The following is a 14,359-nucleotide window of genomic DNA, read 5'->3' as shown; positions in this document are numbered from 1 at the left end:
CTGAGGTCTGGAACTTGTTTTCATTGGCCCCCTGCCATGTGGTATGTGGGTGAGTTGGCTCAGCACAATGGCATGGGCTGAGACTTCTGGTTTGCCCAGTGTAAAGCCGTGACTTGTTCAGGAGGATTCTTGACGTAGGAGGCTGGTTCCCACGAGTACTCTGCCAATCCACTTGCTTCTTATACCAGCTCCTGAAACTGGTCATTGTGGAGTTCAGAGATTTAATATCTTCTCATCTCTTACCTGCTGGTGAGCATGCAGCCATATGGATGGATATGAGTAGGTTGAGCATAATGTGCTCACTGTGTGGATATGGTCATAAGAAAGAAAAGGCAAGGATTTCCACATTGTCTTGAACTCTTTCGGTCCAGTAAGGTTTTCAAGCACTTCTTAGGGTGGATATGATGTAAGATGGGAAGTAAGAGGGCTCGGAGATAAAAAACAATATGGTATAAATGCACATAGACATGAATTCAGATCCCAGCTCTGCCACATGAGGTGAGCCAGTCAATTTTTCTGTACCTCAGTTTCCACAGCTGAAAAATGAAGATGCTAATATTTGTTGTGTAAGATTATTGGGCAGTATAAATGAAGAGATATATGCAAACTACTTAGCATTGTGCCTAGAATATCATAAATGTTTAGTAACCAGCAGCAGTTATTTTTATTGGGAATAAAAGTGGATAGACTCTCTTATGTGAATTGTCTTCCGAAGGATTTCATGGGAGTTAGGATGATGCTCAGTAATGCAGAGAAGTAGCAGGTAGCAACGTTGTCATTGCAATAGTTGGTAATGCATTCTAGGTGTTAGAATCTGCTGAATGGGAATCCAGCACTGATAAAGCTGGGAAAAGCAGTCATGTTACTACACATCAAATACTATTAAAATTTATTCTAGTAGTCCTTAGCAGTGACCCAGGGCTGGTTCACTAAGAGGCAGGTCAGTGGCTGCTTAGGGGATAGCTGGACTAGACAGGCATAGGCACAATCGGAGGACAAATGCAAACCTTTGCTTAGGGAGCACTGATGATGCGAATGTGAGGAGCTGTGTTCATGAAGTCTGGGAGATAAGTGTGAAGATAAATACAGTATGCTTAGCCTAGGTTGAGAGGCAAGTACCTATAGAGACCAGTCCAGAGGAAATGAGAAGCCAAAGCAGCTGCAAAGTATGTGGATTCAAGGTGATTGTCATGAAGGGGACTGTGCGGATTGATATTTGGTTTTATTGGCTGCTAGCTGAGTAGTGAGTGAGTTGGCCTAGGCTGAGGCAGGCAATTAATAACCTAATCTGGCAAGGTGGATATAATCTCTCTTTTATAGGGAAGGAAACTGAAAGTTAATCATATCAAGCATAGCTGGCACTGTGGCATAGCAGGTAAAGTTGCCACCTGCAGTGTCAGCACAGCATCCCATATGGGCAATGGTTTGGGTTCCAGCTGCTTCACTTCTGATCCAGCTCCCTGCTAATGGCCTGGGAAAGCAGTAGAAGATGGTCCAAGTCCTTGGGCCCCTGCAACCATGTGGAAGACCTGGAGGAAGCTCTTGGCTCCTGGCTTCAGCCTGGCCCAGCTCTGGCCATTGCAGCCATTTGAGGGGTGAACCAGCAGATGGAAGATCTCTCACTCTCTCTATCTCGCTCTCTCGGTCTGTCTCTCGGTCTTCATCTCTCTCTCTCTCCCTCTCTCTGTCACCTGCTTTTCAAATAAATAAATAAATAAATAAATAAATCTTTTAAAAAGACATCAAGAATTTTGTCGCATGTCATAAAATTAATTGTTAGTAAGGATGAGAGGGTGGGCATGATCCTTGAGAGGACATCTGAGGTAAAATGAACAGAAAGCAAAGTTTCCCCATGGTGGGGAGGGCGTGGTGTTAGGAGCCATAAGTACAAGACAGTGTTGGTGGTCGTTATTCTCCCCAAAACCATGTAGATTAAAATTTCCACATCATATGGGAAGCAGTATAACTTAGTGGTTAAGGAGTGCTTTCCAGAGTCAGACTCCAAACCCTGAGAACAATACCACTATCCAGGTACAGGATATGTCACCAGTCAGATTCACTCCAAACAAATAAGTTCATTTTAAGGCATAATATAATTAATGTCTCCAAGGTTCAAGTTAAAGAGTATTCACAAAGCTGCAAGAGAAAAGAAACAAATAACATATAAAGGGGTTACAGTTCCTCTGACTTAAGATTTCTCAGCAGACAGTTTACAGGCTAGGAATGAGTGGCATGAGATTTTCACAATACAGAAGGATAAAAAAAATTGCCAAGCAAGAATACTGTACCCAGCAAAGTTACACTTGATATGAAGCAGAGATACTTACAAATATGAGAGGATAGATAATCAACAGACTATCTCTACAGGACATACTAAAAGTAGTTATTCAAACTGGAAGCAGGAGGTATTAATGAATAAAAAGAAAATATCAGAAGGTAGAATGCATACTGGTAAGTGTAATTATACATAGAACATTCATATCTTTAGTTTGAAGACAAAAATAGCAACTACATTAAAATATTGAAAGATAGGCAGTATATAAAGAAGTTAAGTGGATCATCAAAAGTCAAAAGTGGGGCCGGCACTGTGGTCTAGCAGGTAAAGCCCCTGCCTGCAGTACCAGCATCCCACATGGGCGCTGGTTAGAGGCCTGGTGCTCCACTTACAATCCAGCTCTGTGCTATGGCCTGGGAAAGCAGTGGAAGGTGGCTCAGGTGCTTGGATCCCTTGCACCTGCATAGGAGACCCAGAAGAAGCTCCTGGCTCCTGGCTTTAGATCAGCCCAGCTCTAGCTGTCACAGCCATTTGGGGAGCGAACCAGTGAATGGAGGACCTCTCTTTCTCTGTCTCTGCCTTCCTGTAACCCTGCCTTTCAAATAAATCTTAAAAAAAAAAGAAAAGTCAAAATGTGGTTAGGAATGGAATGCAAGTGTACAGTTTTTTAGAAATAGTATTTCTTATCTCTTTGTTTTTTGTTTTCTTGCATAGCATTATAATGAATATTAAGTTTCTTTCATTTCAAAACAACTTGCTCAAACCTAAAAATGATTTTATAAACCTCATGATAACCTCAAAGCAAAAATATATAATATACTTAACAAAAATTATAAGCAAGGGATCAAAATACAGTGGTAGAGAAAAATCACTTTACACAAAGGGAGATTGTAACAGAGGGATCAAAATTAAATCATGAAGGAACTACAAAAAAAGTGGAAAGCAAACATCAAAATAGCAGTAGTAACACTTTATCTACCAATTATTGCTTTAAATGCAAATAGATTAAATTCTCCAATTAAAAGACATATAATGTCCAAATTGAGAATATAAGAACAACTGTATGCTACTTACAAGAAACTCCCTTCATATCTAAGGACACACACAGACTAAAAATGAGACATGTAATGATATTTCATTCAAATGGAACTCAAAAGAAAATTCATACTTCTAACAGATAAAACAAATTTTAAATCAAAATCAGTAAAAAGAGACAAACAAGGTCATCATATAATGAAAAAGAATTCAATCCAGCAAATGTAAATAACTATTTTAAATATTTATGTATCCCACCCAAATCAGAGCACCCAAATACATAAAGTAAATATTAATAAGCCTAAAAGCAGAGATAAACTCCAATACAACAGTAGTTGGGAACGTTAAGAGCCTGCGTTCAGAAATGGATGGATCATCAAGACAGAAAATTAGCAAAGGAAAAACAGAGTTGAATTCTATCCTTGATCAATTAGACATTGCAAATAGCTATAGAACATTCCATCCAGCAACTGCAGAATGCACAATCTTTTCATCAGTATATGCAACATTCTCAAAGATATATACTAGGTCAAAAAAAAAAGTCTCAACACACTTAAAAATAGAAAGCATATTGAGGGGCCAGTGCTGTGGCGCAGCGGGTTAACGCCCTGGCCTGAAGCACCGGCATCCCGGATGGGTGCCGGTTTGAGACCCGGCTGCTCCACTTCCAATCTAGTTCTCTGCTATTGCCTGGGAAAGCAGTAGAAGATGACCCAAGTCCTTGGACCCTGCACCCGTGTGGTGAAGGACCCTTATGGGGGAGAGGGATAAGAAACTAGGCCTGGGCAGATATCAGGGGCTTCTTAAGAGGTTAGATGTTCCCCAGGGTCCAGCGGGCACGTTCTCTGGGAAGAAAAAGTCTATCCCCTTTAGAGAACCTCTAGGCATGCCCAGAGCAGAGCTGCCACTCCCCTTCGGAGAGTCTCAGTACTCTCCTCAGCATTCTCCTCAGCTGGTTCCCTCAGCACTCTCCTCAGCATTCTCTTCAGCTGGTTCCCTCAGCACTCTCCTCAGCATTCTCCTCAGCTGGTTCCCTCAGCACTCTCCTCAGCACTTTCCGGTATGCTAATTGTCCCTCCGAACCGGCCAATCCCATATGCTAATTTGTTGACTATATAACCTGTGTGAAACTGCCGCTCAGGGCTCCTCACCGCCTTAGGTGGGGGCCCGTTTGCGCAAACGTACAATAAATACCTCATGCTTTTTGCATCAACTGGTCTGGAGTCTGGATTTTTGGGCGTCCTCTCGAGCAAGTGGGCATCTCTACAACTGAGAGGTCCAACAGTGGGAGGCCCAGGAGAAGCTCCTGGCTCCTGGTTTCAGATCGGTACAGCTCCAGCCATCACAGCCATCTGGGGAGTGAACCATCGGAGGGAAGACCTCTGTGTAACTCTGACTTTCAAATAAATAAATAAAACTTTTCTTTTTTTTAAAAAAAAGAAAGCATATTGAATATCTTTTCTGATCACAATGCAATAAAACTAGTAGTCAATAACAAGAACAACTTTGGAAACTTTGTAAATACATGGAAATTGAACAATTTATTCCCAAACACTAATACATAAAGGAAGACCTCAAGCAGCAAATTAAAAAGAAATCCTTGAAATGAACAAAAATGGAAACATAGCATATCCAAACCTATGGGCTAGAGCAAATATGGTATTAAGAAGGCAATATATAGCAATCAATGACTACATCAAAAGAGCAGAAAGATCTCAAATAAACAATTTTTGCCACAACTCAAGGAATCAGAAAAACAAGAACAAATTAAATCCAAAATTAGTAGAAGTCCAGAAATAATAAATCTCTGAGCACAAATAAGTGACACAGAGACTAAACAAAAATAATACCAAAAAGCAGTGAAATAAAGAGCTGGTTCTTTGAAAAGTTAAACCAAATTCACAAACCCTTAGCTAGGGCAACTAAGAAAAAAAGAGAGATGAGAGAAAGTTCAAGTACATAAAAACAGTGGTGAAAATGGAGACATTGTGATTTACCCCCTCAAAAATAAAGTGGAGTATCACAGATTACTATGAAAAATTATATGGCAACAAATTTGATAACCTAAAGGAAATGACCAAATTCCTGAACATATACACTTTACCAAGATTTAGCCATGATAAAATAGAGTATCTAAGCAAACAACAAAGACTAAAGTTGAATCAGTATTCTGAAGTCTCCTATCAGTAGTAAGTCTAGGAGGTTTGTAGTGGTAAAAGTGCCACTTGGGAAGCTTGCATGGCGTATTGCAGTTCAATTCCTGGGTTCAATTTCCACCTTCACTCCTGAGTTGACCTCCCTGATAATTCACTCAGGGAGGCAGTAGGTGATGGACCAAGTAGCAGTGTTCCTCCCTGCCACTTACATGAGGCTTGGCCCAGTCACAGCTGTTGTGGGCATTTGGGGAGTAAACCAATGGATAGGTGATCTGTCTTTGTTTCTGTCTGTCTGTCCCTCTTACCGTCTGTCTGCTGTATAAGTGAATAAATAAATAGTAAAATTAAAAAAAAAAACAGGACCAGCTTGCTTCAGTGCCTAATTCTACCAAATATTTAAAGAAATGTTAAAAGTAATCATACTTAAATTAAAACAAAAAAGAAAGAAAAAGGACTCCTTCCAAACTCATTGTATGAGGCCAGCATACAAAGATACAATCAATGAAAAAGAAAAGAAAAGAAATAAAGTTGCAGAGGCTGATGTCGTGTCAGAGTACATGGTTTGAGACTCAGCTCCTCTGCTTCCAATCAGGCTTCCTGCTGAAGGGAATCCTGGGAAACAGCAGATGATGATGATTTCAGTACTTGGATCCTTGCCACCCAGGAGGGCCATCTGGATGGAGCTTTGAGCTCCTGGCTACAGCCTGGCTCGTCCCTAGCTGTTGAAGGCCTTTGGGAAGATCTGTTTGTCTTTGTCTCTCCCTGTCTCTGTCTTGCTTTTCAAATTAGATGGAAGAAATTACAAAAAAAAAAAAAACTGCATATAGGAATGTACAAATTTTGTATTTTTTTAAGATTTATTTTATTTATTTGAAAGACAGAGTCACAGAGAGAGGTAGAAACAGAGAGAGAGGTCTTCCATTGCTGGTTCACTCCCCAGGTGGCTGCAATGGCCGGAGCTGCGCTGATCCGAAGCCAGGAGCCAGGAGCTTCTTCCGGGTCTTCCACGTGGGTGCAGGGGCCCAAGGACCTGGGACCTCATCCACTGCTATCCTAGGCCATAGCAGAGAGCTGGATGGGAAGAAGAGCAGCCGGGTCTCGAACCGGCGCCCATATGGGATGCCGGCACTTCAGGCCAGGGCGTTAACCCGCCGCGCCACAGCGCCGGCCCTTGCATGTATTTAAAATATTTTTTTAAGAGTGACTATTTGATGCAGTAGTTTAGTCAGTCTCCACTTAGGACACCGATATCTCATATTGGAGTACCTGAGTTCAAGTCCTGGCTCAGCTCTTTATCATAGTTTCCTGTTAATGCACACCCTGGAAGTCACCAGGTGATGGCTCAAGAACTAGTTGCCTGCCACTGATGTGACAGAGCAAGATTGAGTACCTGGCTCCTGGCTTTGGCCTGGCTGCTGTGGGCATTTGGGGAGTGAGCCAGTGGATAGATTTACTGTTTCTCTGTCTCTGTCTCTATGTCCTCCAAATAAGGAAAATACTTAAATCGATGTTGAAAATCTTTTTAACAAAAATATTTTAAATGCCATAGCATTTGCATATAATCTGCACATACCCTTATGTATACTCTAAATTACTTATAATATCTAATACAGTATAAATTCTATGTAAATAGTTGCTATACTGTATTGTTTAGGAAACAATGACAGGGAAAATTCTATACACGGTCAGGAAAGATACAATGTTTTTCTGAATACAGTTGAAACACTCTTGATTGAATCTATTATGTGCCAAACCTGCTGATATAGAGACCAACTATACTTACCTCTTACAGATGTCATGCAATTTAATTAGCTAACATCAGTCATGTATTTAGAAAAGTACCTGGCTCATAACAAGCACTATGTAAATTCTGGCTATTAATATTAATTATAATTATAATTAGGGTTATTGTAAGGATTAATCTAGATAATGCATATCAAACACTTAATACAATGCTTCCTCATAATGATTGCTCATTATTATTATTCCTATAAATATTTTATAATACTTATGATTATGTAAGTTCTAGCCTCAGAAAGAATGAAACAGCTTTACAAAGTCCACAGATTAGCTTTCTGCTGGAAATATAAGAAGGGCTCATTCTTCTTCTGCAACTTCTACTCCTCCTTTCTGATACATCTTTTTAGTTGCAAAAGAAATGGCCTGACCCGAAATGCTGAGCGCTCCCACCACTGCAGGCACTAAAGCATAAACTGGCCAAGTGCTAAGTAGAGTTGCTATACGAGGAACTGACAATAATAACAGCTAACAGCAATAAAGATGCTCTAAGTCCTACTTTACAGAGAAGAAAACTGAAGCACAGAACAGCAAAGAGTCTTTTTCCTGAGACCACATAATGAGTAAGTGGCAGAGGTCCCGTCCATCCCCCTGACATCCTACGAGACATAGCCAGTTCAGTCCCTAACACTGTGATCTAAATGCGATATTAGTTCTCCTTTACTTCTTATCTGGATGAAGGGAAATGGTGATGAGTACTGAAATAGAGGTGTAGAATGTAAGAGAGGAAAAACATATAAAAAAGTGGGATCAGTGAGATCTCTAAAAACAAACTTTATCACCTCATATTTCCTTTGGGACAACCTCAATATCTGAACCTAACCTCATGAGAACCAAACTGCTTGAATTCTCACTCCCAAGAGTCATCAGAGAACCTCCAGGTCAGAGCTGGTCCACAACTGCTGATTGGAGACCCAAGAGCTGATGGAAAACTGTTCTGCCTGTTCCAGGCCTGCGGGGAGCTAATTCACATTTTTCTTACTACAATGGGCTCTATTTCATTCATCAGTTTGATCTCCCGCCAGAGCTGGGTTCATGAAGGAGGGGGAGGGTGGGAAAGGGGGTCCCTGGCATGTGGGATGGTTTACAGGCAGGAGCAAGGGAGTCATATTTACTCAGTCAGAAGCAATATTACTTGGCTGGAACAAAAAATTCAAGTCAGACAGTAGCAAAAACTGAAGGAAGTTCAGTAAGGAGGGGTTGGCTAGAGAAGTCTTTGGCATATAAAAGGTTTAGACTTCCTATAAAGGCCATTGAGTATTTGAGCAGGAGAAAGACATCCAAATACTCCAGGAAGATTCTTGCTGACCTATGCACACTGCTCTGGCGGGAGGTGAGACAGAAGTTCAAGGAGACTTGAAGATGGGGAACCCTCTGAACCCTACCTGAAGGAAACTGGATGAGAAGGGAAAATATGCCATGGGAAGAGAATTGGAAAGGGGCTGTGAAAAGAAATGGGCGGTGGCAACAAAGTCCACTACACTATTTAATGGCATCTTTACTCAAGATAAGTCCTCTGCTAGAACTGTTTTATTTTTTTAATGCACTCACCCTTCCTTCTAGACTTAATCCATTCATTATGGACGTTTCCTGCTCTCCTGGGCTGTATTAAAATAATTTGCTCATGTATTTGTTTGCTTTACTAGTTTTATAGCTCCTTGGAAATAATATATATGTCTACCCTTTCTCCCTTCCTCCCTCCCTCTATTCTTCCTTTCTCTCTCTTTCTCTCTCTCTCTCCTCTATCTCTATCACTCTTTCAACATTTTTTCAATAGTTACTACAATCCAAGGACATCAAGAAATTATTAGTTTGTACAGGCATTTCACCTGATTGTGGCTACACTGAGCTTCCCAATTGATTTGCATATCTTATGTGAAGCTATCATAATGGCTACCCGAGAAAATGAAATTTTCTGTGTCAGTATCATAGAGTGTGGTATAATAGAAAATATATTTGGGCTTGGGATTTCCCAAGTGATAGAGCTTCCCTTGTTATGCTAATTAGATAACTCACAGGAGTGGGGCTAGATAGCTCCAGAATAGGGGTTGGTTTCCAGAAAAGAAGTCACAGCATTATAGGATTGGGGCTGAAAGGAGGAGACCTTCATGGAAAAAAGGGAGGCTGGAGACTGAGTTCAGTCCTGCGGCCAATTTTTTGATTCAATCAATCATGCCTGCTTACTGAAACCGCCCATAAAAATCCTGAAATGATGAAATTCAGGGACGTTTGAGGCTGGCGACACATAAAGGTGCTGGAAAAGTGGCATGCTTGGATTCCCAAAGAGGGTATAAACATTCTGCACTAATTCATTTCTCAAGATCTTGCCCTATATGTCTATCTGGCAGTTTGTTTGCACTATTTATCATAAAATGATCACCAGTATTGTATTTTCTAGTGAATTATTGAACTTGAAGAGGGTTATGGAAACCATTGAGTTTGTAGTTAGCCAAGCAGAAATTGGAATAGCTTGATGATACTGACATTTGTGGCTGGCATCCAAAGTGGTGGCAGTCTTATGAGACTGAGCCCTTAACTTGTGAGGGTCTACACCATCTTCAAGTAGTTAGCATCAGTATTGAAGGACTTTACTTTTGGAGTTTGAACTAATTTCATGTAGTTAGTGTTACAATTGACAACCAGTTGGTGTCAGAGAGTTGATACAGAGCAGTTAAAATCACATGAGTCATTGAGTTCTCCGTCAAGGGTACAGAGGTAAAGTGTGTATAATGAAGTTTTGGCTGGGTGGTGATAGAGAAATCTCCAGAATTCATGAGATGCTTGATGTGAATATGTGAATTTTCAGTATTGGTCTACTCTTGAGCCCAGTTTCAGTTGGAGCTTATGGAAGGAGAACAATGGCTGCCCAAAGAAGCTTTTTATCCTAATCCCCAAAACCTGTCAATATGTTAATTTACATGTCAAAGGAAGAATTAAAGGTAGCAGATGGAATTCATGTTAAACTTTACAAGGGGGAGATTATCCTGGTTTTTCAGGTGGGCCCAGTATAATTTCATTGGTCCTTAAATGTGGACAACACAGGCAGAAAAGGTAGATTCAGAGTGATGTGATATGGGAATGACTCAACTGGCCAGTGTTGCCTCTGAAGATGAGATAAAAGAGACCATAATGGGGCTGGCACTGTGGCGTATTGGGTTAAGCCGCCGCTTGCAGTGCCAGCATCCCATATGGGCACTGGTTCAAGACTCAGCTGCTCCACTTCCGATCCAGCTCTCTGCTATGGCCTGGGAAAGCCGTAGAAGATGGCCCAAGTCCTTGGGCCCCTGCACCCACGTGGGAGACCCGGAGGAAGCTCCTGGCTCCTGGCTTTGGATTGGCACAGCTCCGGCCATTGCAGCCAACTGGGGAGTGAACCAGTGGATGGAAGATCTATCTCTCTCTGTGTGTCTCTCTCTCTGCCTCTCCTTCTCTCTATGTGTAACACTGACTTTCAAATTAAATAAATCTTTAAAAAAAAAAAGGAGGCGATAAGCCAAGGAATGCAGGTGGCTTTGACAAGCTAGAAAAGAAACACAGCACTCTGACACCTTGCTTTTAGCCCAGGGAACCTCATTTCAGACTTCTGATCTCCAGAACAGTACAAGAATAACTTTGCCTTAAGTGACTATGTTTGTGGTAATTTGTTACAGCAGCTACAGGAATCTCCCATCCAAGTACATAACCAGGCCCGACCCTGCTTAGCTCCCGAGATCAGATGAGATCGGGCGTATTCAGGGTGGTATGGCCGTAGACAGCTACAGGAATCTAATACAGACTTGATGTATTACATCCTGACTAGATGTATTGCATCCTGTTCTCTGCCCACTCTGGTCCACACGAACCTCTATTTTCTTTGTTAGAAAGTAAGTTCCACATACTAAGTTCAACTCCAGCATTTCATTATTCTTGAAGCATTTCATTATTCTTGAAGCATTTCATTCTTGGTTTGGTCCTTCTAGAAAATCGTGAACACAGCATGTTTTGACATCAGATGTTGATTTGAATATTTTCATACGATAATAGTAATAACAAGATTAACAAGTATAGCTACTATTTATTAAGTGCTTTCTCTGGGCCAACTGCTAAACATGATAAGGACTTCACTATAATTGATAGCTCATTTAATCTCACGGCAATGCTGTGAGGTATGCATCATTATCATTTCCATTTTATAGATGAGGAAGCTAAGACACAAAGATATTAAGCAAGTTACATAAGGTCATGCAGGTACCAAGCGCATAATCTGAACCCATGAAATTTGGCAGTACAGCTCGTGCTTTTAACATCTATACGATATTAAGAGTAAATTCAAGCAAACAAGTGTAATATGAGTCTTCTTTTCCCTTCAATTACATAAAGAACGTTAGCTCTCATAAAGTAGTTAAAGCTATTCTTCTAGCCAAGATAGCGTAACAGGGCCAAGACTTACTGTACTTCCTGTCTGAAATAGCTGGAAGACCAAACAAAATATAGGAAACAGCCGTTTTCAAGACTTTGGACCTCCGTTAACACAGGGCAGTGGTACCTGAGAATCAGGAAATGAAAGATTTAAGGCTGAAGATTACCTTGGCTTACTGCTTGGCAGACTTTCCAGGCTGCAGCATGGAGACAGGGAACACAGGAGGACGTATCATCATTTCTGCACTGAGGAGATGGTTGGGAGCCCAGGGGCACCACGGTGGCTGGAGATCACAAGACAGAGTACCAGAGAGGGGAGTGCTGTACTGAGAACTCCACAGACCTTCAGAAACTTTCTTTTTAGTACTCTGTAGAGTACTCACCAGCAAGGCGTGTGAGAAAACTACCAGATGCTGGTGAACAGTCACCCAACATGATTAGAAGGAACACAAAAACCAACATATATAAGGCATGAAAGAAAGCTTATTTCCACCTGCCAGACTCGAAAAACTCATTATCTTTGGGGCATGGTTTAGAATTCTCAGAAGTGAGGGGCCAGCATTGTGGTACAGCAGATAAAGTTGCCACCTGCAGTGCCAGCATCCCATATGGGTGCCTGTTCAAGTCCTGGCTGCTCTGCTTCAGATCCAACACCCTGCTAATGGCCTGGGAAAGTAGTGGAGGATGACCCAAGTGCTTTAGCCCCTGAACCCATATGGAAGACCTGGATGAAGCTCTTGGCTCCTGGCTCCTGGCTTTGGCTTGACTCAGCCCCAGCCATTGTGGCCATTTGTGTAGTGAACCAACAGATGGGAGGTACCTCATTCTCTCTCTCTCTCCGTCTCTTTTTGTAACTCTGTCTTTCAAACAAACAAACAAAAAAACCATTTTAAAAAGAATATTTATTGAAAGACACACATATGCATCACAAAACAAATTTACACTTGATATTCCAAAAATAATTATTAGGCATACAAAGAAGCAGGAAAATATAATTTATAGTAACAACCCAAATAAGCCATGGAAAAGAATTCAAGACTGATACAAATGTAATGATTAACAGAAAGTCATTAAAATAGCTATTGTAATCTAAACTATATTCTGGTTTTTGTGAGTATATTCAGATGCTAAAATGGGCAAGTAGAGATAGATAACTCCCAAATGAAATTTCTAAAAATGAAAGCTACTGGGGCCGGTGTTGTGGTGCAGTGGGTTAACGCCCTCGCCTGAAGCGCCAGCATCCCATATGGGCGCCGGTTCTAGTCCCGGCTGCTCCTCTTCCAATCCAGCTCTCTGCTATGGCCTAGGAAAGCAGTAGAAGATAGCCCAGGTCCTTGGGCCCCTGCACGCACATGGGAAGACCCGGAAGAAGCTCCTGGCTCCTGGCTTCGGACTGGTGCAGCTCTGGCCGTTGTGGCCAATTGGGGAGTGAACCATCAGATGGAAGACTCTGTCTCTCTGCTTCTCCTCTCTCTGTGTAACTCTGACTTTCAAATAAATAAATAAATCTTTAAAAAAAATGAAAGCTACTGCATGTAAGGTGACAAATTTACAATATGGGATTCACAGAAGATTAGATATTGTGGAAGAAAATATTAGTGAGCTTGAAGACATAGTAATAGAAATTAGCAAAAATAAAACTCAGGGAGAAAAGAGAGTTAAAAAATAAAATTTAATAAAGCCTCAAAAATTGATGGGACTACTTAAAGTTACCTAATATATATGTAATTGCAGAAGAATTGGAGGTAGATATTTGAGGAAACAGTGACTACAAGTTACCAAAATAAAGAAGGCTATTCTATCATGATAAAGCTGTCAGTTCATCAAAAGCACATAGTAATCCTAAATATTTACTTGTATGTTCCTAATAACAGACACAAAATGCATAAAAAAAGAACTACAAGAAGAAATAGACAAAACCTCAGTTACAGTCTTAGAGTTTCATACCTTTCTCTCAGTAATTGATAGAATAAATTGAAAATCAGAAAGTATATGGTATACTTGAGCTACACTATTAATTTAACCTGATTAAGATTTTTAGAACACTTCACCTAACAGCAGTGGAATAGATTTTTTTCAAGAGCAAATGTTTATAGAACATTTGTCAAAATGTACCATATTCTGAACGTCAAATCAAATCTCAGTATATTTCAAAGGATTTAGACCATACCAAGTAGACTTTCATAACAAAAAAATTAAATATTAAATTAATAACAGAATGTTATATGTGAAATCTCTCTGTGAAAACTAAACAACCCACTTACAAATAACCAATGAATAAAAGAAAAAGGAATCAAATAGGAATCAAAGGGATCACACAAACAAGACTAGTGTCTGCAAATACTAACTGATAGATTACAAAAGGGAGAGAATGAACCAACATGGGAAGCGGGATACACAGCAGACTCATAGAATGGCAGATGTCCTAAACAGCACTCTGGCCTCAGAATCAGCCCTTAAGGAATTCGGATCTGGCTGAAGGGCCCATGAGATTATTTTAGGAATTTAAAGGAATATTTTTAACTGAACAGAAAATAAAAACACAACATAGCAACATCTGTGGGATATCAATAAGGCACTACTATGGTGAAATTTATAGAATCAAAGATCTGTATCAGGAAAGAAGCAGGTCTTTATCTCAATGACCATGCAAGCAGAAAGCAAGCAAGAAATAATAGATATGAAGACAAATATCAAT

Source organism: Lepus europaeus, chromosome X (genome assembly GCF_033115175.1).
Source record: "Lepus europaeus isolate LE1 chromosome X, mLepTim1.pri, whole genome shotgun sequence".
In the NCBI taxonomy this organism is placed as follows: domain Eukaryota; kingdom Metazoa; phylum Chordata; class Mammalia; order Lagomorpha; family Leporidae; genus Lepus; species Lepus europaeus.
This window is presented reverse-complemented; position numbering follows the sequence as displayed.